Here is a 9,402-nt window from a genome sequence, read left to right on the forward strand (position 1 = left end):
TATATTCTTGTTTCAATATAAATGATGGGATATTAGTAATAAAAAGATCGATATTTATATCGATCCACACTTTATCAGTGTAAATTTTGCACAAATATGATACCAGAATGAGCCGTATATATTAGCAATTCAAACGAAACAAGTAATATATTTGAAAGATTTAAAGTATCGAGGTAATTGGCATGTTGTACAAAAAATAATATCTAGAGGCGTATATGACATACCAACCCGATTAGAGATGGATGAAAATTCGGATTTACATGAAGAAGAAGCTTTTCAGCAAGAAGAACAAACATTAGCTGAGTTTTTTGTTGATGAACAACTTGTAACGACACCTTTGAATAGGGCTGATTTGCCGTCCAATGAAGTTGAAGTTGATTTTGTATTTAATCTTGATGAGTCGGAGGACGACGATCAATTCATAAATGACAATGAGATAGAAGACGACACATATATCAATTATTGTGATTTAAAGGAGGATTTACACATCGAGGAAGATACGAATATTGATGAGTAGATCTATATTCTTCATTCAATCTTCTCTTGCAATAATGGTATGCGATATAATTATATTCATTAGAATATAATTTATTTTTTATTATTATTATTCAATATTATGTTCATTTATATATCAAAAATTATAGATATGGCATCAGAAGACAGACGATGACGTTTGCGTTCATAGTCTACTCCGGAGGTTGAGGTGCCTTCACCGATCTCCGTTGTCGCATCGGCTCCATTGCCAGAGGGTCCTGCACTGGCAGGTCCTAGTGAGACGGGTCCCAGTGAGATGGATCTGAGTGGTATTATTATACTTTTTATATAATAAAATTTGATTCTTTTATTTGGATAGCTATCATACTTATGATTTATTTATTATTGTTTCAGGCCAGTCTTCATCGATAGTGAGGCGAGGGCGAGGTCCATTAAAAGAACCTCACTCTAGAGCATTAGAGATGCAAACACCCGAGACAGCATCTCCATATCGAGATACCATCCAGCTACACCAGGCCCATTAGGAGATAGTACGAGTCATGGCAGACTAAGCTGGGCATCATATGCCGCAGCTATGCTCCTGTGATATTTTTTGATTGGCGTCACATTCTACTGACTCAGAGAGAGATTTTCTACACCCACTTACAGGTAAAATAAATTATATTATAAATATTTAATTTGCATAGTATTCTTCTAATATTTGTTATTAGTAGGATGTATTCGACATCATTGATTCTGAGGAGGATCGTGTGCGGCGAGCAGTGGACACTTATTTATCATTGCATTTCAAGGATTATCACTATCACATGCATTAGTATTGGTACCATATGGTGCAGGATCATGGGGAGGAGGCAGCGCAGCAGCAGCCCTATGACAGCATCACTATGGATGATTGGACTGTCATATGCCTGCATTACGAGGATCCGGCATATCAAGTTACACATCCAAACTTTTTTTTTTTAGAGTTTAATGATTGAATTATTTATTCTTAAATTAAATTTGTTATCTACTAATTTGACTAGTAACTGTATAGAGAAGATATGCCCAGAACATCATGAATCAGACGAGACAGACCGTACCATATTATGGGGGTTCAAGTTCGTTCGCTTGTCACATGGAGCATATGGTAGATAATTTTTAATTAGCATATAATTCTTTAGTTATTTAAAAAAATTTTAATTAATTATTTTTAAATTGTAGAGAGATGTTAAGAGTGGCAAGCTTCCTGATAAGATCGATATCTACCAGCGGACCTACTAGTGATGGTCAGGGGAGTGGACGACGGGAAGCTAGGAGCTCTTTGTAAGTTTTTTCAATTATTTTTTTATTTATAGTCTGATTTTTATTACAAAATTAAAATAGCTATAACTTTAATTTTCAAGATCGTATGATAGACATGAGATCCCAGCCTATCTCTAGGGCTCGACTTCACCCACAGATGATGAGATCTGTGATCAGGTGCTTGGTATGAGACCCTATTATGTTAAGCATCTAGGGTATGGGATCACTGCTCCATCATCTTCATACTCGTCTAGGGCTGACATTCATTCTGTCTGCGAGGCTCGATTGACGGAGGTGCAGAGGTAGGTTGTCGAGGATCGACAGCGGGCTGAGCAGCGAGCTCAGGAGTTGGCTGCATGCGTCGACAAGTATCAGCAGTTTCAGATCTAGATGATGGAGCGGATGGCACAGATGGAGCAAACGATACAGTTGATGAGGCAGCAGTAAGCCGATCCGAGCTCTTTCGAGTGCTTTCCTTCCCCAGCTTGTTCTCCAGATGCCGGCACTTGACGGCTTCTTCATGTAGTTTTTTATTTTTATTTCAAATCTCTTGTAATTTTAATTTAATATAATAAAATAATAAAATTTATTTATAGATTTATTGTGTAAACTTTTTATTTTTATTTTTTATTTTTAATTTATAAAAACATTATAAATATAAATTAAAAATATATATTCATAAATTATTTTTTAAAAAAATATGTTTAAATTATTAGCGACGAAATTATTTCTAACAAAATATTGTTCATCAAAAATATGTTAGTATGATAATTTAATTTTTTAATAAATATAAAATTATTAAAATTTTATATAAAATTAATAGCGATAAAAATTTATTCATCGTAAATAATTATTGTAAAATAAAATTTTATTATTAAATTAATAGTGATGAAAAATTTTTATTTCAAAAAATATTATTTGTGATGCAAAATTTTTCATCGCTAAAAATTTTTAAAAATTTTATTTCAAAAAAAAATTTAAATTAATAGCATGAAAATATTTTCATCACTATTAATTTTTTATTTATTAGCGATGTTATAATTCATCGTAAATACTTTTTTTTATGATTAAAATTTTTCATCAAAAATTTTTTAACGATGAAAATTATTCATCGCAAATAACTGTTTATTAGTGACAAAATATTTTTTTCATCGTAAAATATTATCAACGATTCGATTATTTGTGATCAAATATTAGCGATGAAAATTTCATCATTAATAATTATTAGCGACGAAGATAGATTATTAGCGACGAAAATTTTTCATCGCTAATAATATGTTCTGTTGTAGTGAGCGGGGGAGAGCTTTTATGAAGGAGAAATTGGGTGTACGAGGATTGAGGGTGAGATCTTCTCTTGTAATATTTCTTTTTCTCATAATGAAGTTTGCATGCCCCATAGAGATGAGCTCTTTTTTGGTTGATCCATGTATTTTGATTATTTTCTGTTTTATTTCTTCTTTCTTCCTACTGCATCACACGGTATCGAAAAGATCCTGAAAGATGATGTCCTGGCCAGACATCCACCAACATTGTGTTCACCCATTGTACTTTATTCTATATAGTCTGTTAATAATAAAACTATTTATATAGCATAAGGCCGTAATTATTTCTCCTATATTTTACTATATATATAATAAATTCAGTAAGTTCAGCATGCTTAGAATAAAACCAACATACATACATTAAATAAATCCACTACTACAAAACTTAAAGAAATTGAGTGGCCCTTGTCACATAAGATAAGGATATAGATATTTCTAGAAGCTTGATAATTTCTCTAACTCCAATTGTAGATTAGTTTATTTGAGCTTTTAATTCAATTTTATCATGCTTTGAGACCTTTACATGTGCACTAGTATAAGTTTTGGCATGCTTCTCTAACTCCATTGGCATTATCGACATCATTGTGCCCGATAATATCAATACCTCCAGAATAAAATTCCCATATGTGAGACCCAGTCTTGATTTTTTATTTTTCGCACAAATTTTAAAGTAAACAACAAATACAAAAAAAAATATTATTATTTGGAACCTCATGTGACGCAAGGAAATGGACTCCCGATGGAGTTTGTTCCTTCTCCTTGTTCCACCGAGAGACAAACTCCGGCTCGTCGGATTCCGGTGAAAGCCCTAGGAATTGTCCTATAAAAAGCCCCCTAAATCCTCCTTTTCCACATCGATGATTTTCTGCAGGCGAAACCCATAGTTTCTTTCATTTTTTTTTCAAGAAGTGGGCTCGGAGAACTACCGCGGATTCATCGCCAGATCCTCCCCATTGGCCTCGCCTAACCGAGGTAGCTAGCTGCTCTCCTTTCTTTTCTTGTTCATTTCCCATGGTCCACCGGTCGCCGTCGTGCAGTGTTGCACCGACAAGCTGCGGTTGGATATGAACAGGGGTTCCTCTGTTCGATCCGCTTCTTCCTGTCGTGTTGGGTTTCACCAACTTTCGCCGGTCGTGGTCGCTGACGGGATCTTTCCCTCCCGTCGGGTGCCGTCACGAGTCGCCGGCATGGGTTTTGCCCGCCGTGTTTGGAGAGAAAAGGGAAGGGGAAGACGCCTTTTTCAAGAAGAAGAAGAGAGAGTTCTCCCTTCTCTCTCTTCCTTAGTTTATGCTATTCCTTTTAATTTTGTTTATTTTCTTTTAGATGGATTAGCGGATCCATGGGAAAAAGGGATCCAGGGATTTGTCAGTGAATTCTATTGAACTCTGATAGAGGGTTCTAAACAGGCAATTCCTATATCATAAATTTTATTTTAATATTAATTTTAGATATATAAGAGAATATTTTTTTTAGATAAGAAGATATCTAGCAGGGATCTTGCTACTTAGATCGTAAATCTAATGAGTTCAGTATGATAAATGTAGGGGTAAGAATTCATAGATATTGATCATCTATTTATATAAAAATTATTTTATGCATTAATGATTTTGATTCATATATTTTTGAGAGTATCATGTTATATATTTATTTACTAAATATAGATTTATGACTTCTTTGATATCATGTAGATTACATATCAATGATTTTGGATAAATTTTGATAATTATGTACATCAAGTTTTTGCAAAAGAATGAAATTCTGAATCACGATATTTGACAAGTTTGTATCGAGTCGTGTGACTATATGTAGGATTATGGTACTTTGTCTCGAGATATAAATGTGGTTGTGATAGTTGGGGTTGAATACTCTTGATCTTTTGGACTAGCCATGATATTAGTGCTCTCTCACAAGTTAAAAATATGGTTGTGATAGTCCACAGGACTAGCCATGATATTGATATCCTATCACGAGTTGGAAATGTAGCTATGGTAGTCCAAAGTCGAGTATTTTGGTATGATCGAATCCGATCTATGTTAATTTGAGATAATTGTATAATTTAACTTATTGCACAAAAAAATATATTTACTATACATATTTTTATGAAGCATGGTATCTTTTGGCATGGATTTATATGAGTAACAACCATGGTTAATTTCTCATTCATTATTATTATATTGGTGTTGGTTTGTGGAAAGTCTTATTGGGCTATAAAGCTCACCATGCTTTTTTTCTTTTTTCTTTTTCAGACTGACAGGATGCCAGGTTATGATTACAATTTGAAAAGATTGACTACATAGAATATCAACAATATCAGTTGGATGATCAAATCTTATAAATTATACAAAGTTTGAAATTTATTAATATGAAAATATTTATTAAGAATTGAGATTGATAATATTCATTGAGATTGAAACAAATCTTATATAGACTTTGCATATTTTTTAGAGCTTACTCTAAAAAATGTATGGTCATCACATATCCGACTTAAATGTCGGGTTCAGGGTGTGACACCATAACCCTTCTATTAAGATGACAATCCAAAGTGGGATTCAATCTCTTTTACTGGCACCACATGGAATTTGCTATTGGTTTAACCTATCTTAATAATCTGAGTATGCAATACTTTCCCAAGTTTCCCAAAAAAAAAAAAAAAAAATCAAATACCCTTTGTCTTAACAGATGCAAAGTATTTTGGGGGATTTTCTATAAGTCAATATAAAAAATATATTACGAGGGAGGATGGGGATCACGGGCACAATCGGCACTGAGTGGTGGGGAGCAGAGGGTTAGGATTCAAGAGAAGGACCATCGGATAGCTGTCGGAGTGGTGGGAAGCAACAAAGGGTCAGGATTTGATGCGATCGGAGCAGTGGGGAGCAAGAGGGTGCGGTATCCAAGAGAGGGACCACCAAGCTCCAGGAGGTGGGATTCAAGACCACCAATCGGCCAGAAGGATCAGGATTTAAGAGAGGAAGCAGATGGTCGAAGACATAGGAGCAGGGAGTGAGTGATCGTGGTCGGGAAAAAGGATCATACTGAAATTGTGGCTTGAAGCCACCTTCACGACATGCAGCTTGGTACTTGGACATGAAATCGTGGATTTTATAGAAATAAATCCTGTTTGGCTGTATTTTGAGAAAATATTTATTAAATAATAATATTTCTTTAGAAAAATCCCAGCCTCGTTTGGAAGCAAGATAAGGCAATGCAAGGACAAGTTCCACTTATAAGAAATTCTAGGATAAGATTGAATTGGGATAAGTTTTTTTTCTTTCTTTCTTTTTTTTTCTTTTTTCTTTCCAATTTTATCCTCATATCATTATTAGATCGCATTGTAGTACAACTTGGCAAAATAGCGACTTCTGTTGGATTCAAAGACCTAAACGCACTTCTACTTACGGTCATTTTTCTGGTAATAAAGAGTTTATCTTGTTCATTTCATAAATATAGGGGTGCAAAATATGTTCCTTGAACCGTTGATCCCGGTTATTTCAAGTTTTATTGAGCTGTCAAAAATTAGCAATCCAAACCATTTTCAGGCCAGCTTGGCATTTATCCCATAACTAAGGTAACACAATGCCAAACCCGGCCTTTCTGTCTACCTAGCCATGGACCATAAATGTCTACGTTCAGGAGCAGAACTATCATCAGTTCTCTCTCTCTCTCTCTCTTTTTCCTTTTCCTTCTTTTTTTTTTTTTTTTGCTTTTTTTTTTTTTTTTTTGTACTTTGTGATCTCTTTCGAGGATTTGAGTTCAATTGGCCATGTTTTTTAGGATTAGTGGACCGTCAAAGGCCCATCCATGTTTCAGCATGAGGTAGAAGTCGACAATAAATGGCATTCTGCAGATTACTAGGATCTACTGACGAAGAGAAACCTCAAGAGATTTAAAAGATGTCCGGTTCTCAGGTATACTGTGAAAAATTCTATAAAGGAAAGTGAATTTTTATAAGATACTGTTTGCCATAGGGCATATCATGTATGGAAATGTTGACATATATTCTAGGGAATGAACCTAATAATTTGTTTCACAATAATATCATGATAAAGTTAGTATGTCGTTTCTTTTTTGGGTGGAAAATATTGGGTAAAAGAAGAAGAAAGCCAGCCAAAAGGACAAGAAATAAATGCATCATAATAAAACCAAAATTCATAAGCCCTCTGGACACGATTATTAACGACAGAAGCCTTCTAGGCAGGGCAACCTACTCCAAACCAGGCTCGCCCTAGCAAAAGGGCCCCAACCTTAAGCTTATGACTTAGGGTTTGGGTTGTATCTTTCATGCAAAAGAATGATTTATCTTTTCTCATGACACTAAGCATTGGTTCACATATTACACAAATGGCAAAGCACTCCAACCTTTGCTTTTCCATCCATCTATACAGATCTGGAATAAGTCATTGTGCGATTCATTGGTGTTTGTTGTGATAGGAGGTGAATCATTCTTCTGCACAAAAGATACAACCTGAACCCCATGACTTGGTAGCACATAAACCATGATTAGCCTGATGGGATTAGAGAATCCTATAAGCTTTTTGTCCTTCAAATTAACACAACTTTAAGCTAGGTTCAGTTCCTTTCTCTTCTCTCATTTGATGCCTTATTTGTGCATCCTCATGCAATTTATGCCTTCTCCAAGCATCTTCTTCCCCTTCCAACTTCCTTTTCATATATCAAAAAAAAAAAAAAAACAATATCAAAGATGACAAATAGAAAAAATACTATTTAAGAAAATTGTTTCTCTGTATATAGAAAACCTTTCTTGCAGATGGTTCCCAACATTAAGGTCTCATCTGTAACCAACTAGATGATATTTTAAAATAAAAAAATGTACATGCCTAGTGAGAATCTCTTGTTATATGTTTTAGCTTCAAACCAAGCTATCAATCACTCATCTTTTATCTGTTTCATGGACCTAGGAATCGCCACTCATGAAGGAAAGCATCAAACATCTATTAGATGGAAGTGACAGCCAGCCAAATACCACTTTAATAATCAATGAACTTTATGCGACCACTCGTGCAATTTTTGCTGTATGGCAATGGCAGTAGATAAACGGCCCAATATACATTTTATACCTTTTCAAGAAATTCTTTGTGCACCGCAGACAGTGCAAAACTGCATGCACCATCCTTGATGATTGGCTCACGAATGGAGTCGGAAAAAAAAAAAAAATTTCGCACACCGCACCTCAGCCTCATGCGTGAGCCAATCATTATGGGCGGTGCATGCAGTTTTATACCACCCGTGGTGCACAAAGAATTTCTCATATCTTTCCAGTAAGCCTAGGTTTCATGATGCTTGATTCCTCGAATAAAGCAAAGAATCTCCCACCTGCCAAAAGAAAAACCGTTTCTTTAACCTTGTCCCACCAAAGCCTGGATCACATTTGAGCCTCTGAGAATTTGATCAATTAGCCTTTGTCATTTTACCTTTTTTTTTAATTATTTTTATTATTTTTAAAAGAATACAATAAAAAAAATCTTATTTTTACTATTTTAAAAATAATAAACTCATATTTTTTACCATCACATCCACTACCATGATTGTTTTTCCCACCACCATCATTGCCACAAATATTATCATTCCACTGCACAGCTACTGTTGCCACCACCCCCACTACATTCACCATGCCACCATCATCACCATGCCCTCTACCACCACCTCTAGCACACTAACACCATTATCATTGTGGTAGCCACTGGTACTACTATCATCATTTTCACCATCATTATCATCCCTATATCATTGCTTTATTGCTATATCATTAACATTACCTCCACTACTACCGCTACCATCATCACAATTCACAACTACTTTTTTTGTCATATGTACCACATCATTATGTTTATAATTTAAAATTTAACAATAAAATAAAAATAATTTTTTATCTTTATTTTCATAAATAAAAGAAAGATGCTAAATGGTATCTAAGTGTGGCAATTGGAATTTAGAAATCAGATAACAAATAGAAGATACGGTTATGCAGCACATAGGGTTCTAAATTGAACTAGGAATTGATCATATGGCTAGTTAAGGAAATCCATAGTTTTACAATTGTTTTAGGACTCTTTTCCTTCATAGACTTATTTTAAGATTCTTTTTCCTTTCTGATTAGAATTCACGCTAGGATTGACATATACCCTAGACCTAGTTCTCATGGTTTTAGGACTATTTTTCTTCCTTGTTTAGAACTTGAATAAGAGTCAACATGTATCATATAAATAGACCTTGTACTATTTAACATCAAGTAATCATCAATGGTTTGTTAAAACTCTCTTACAATCCCTCCCTTTGAGTGATT

This window comes from Elaeis guineensis, chromosome 13, assembly GCF_000442705.2.
Source record: "Elaeis guineensis isolate ETL-2024a chromosome 13, EG11, whole genome shotgun sequence".
Taxonomy (NCBI): domain Eukaryota; kingdom Viridiplantae; phylum Streptophyta; class Magnoliopsida; order Arecales; family Arecaceae; genus Elaeis; species Elaeis guineensis.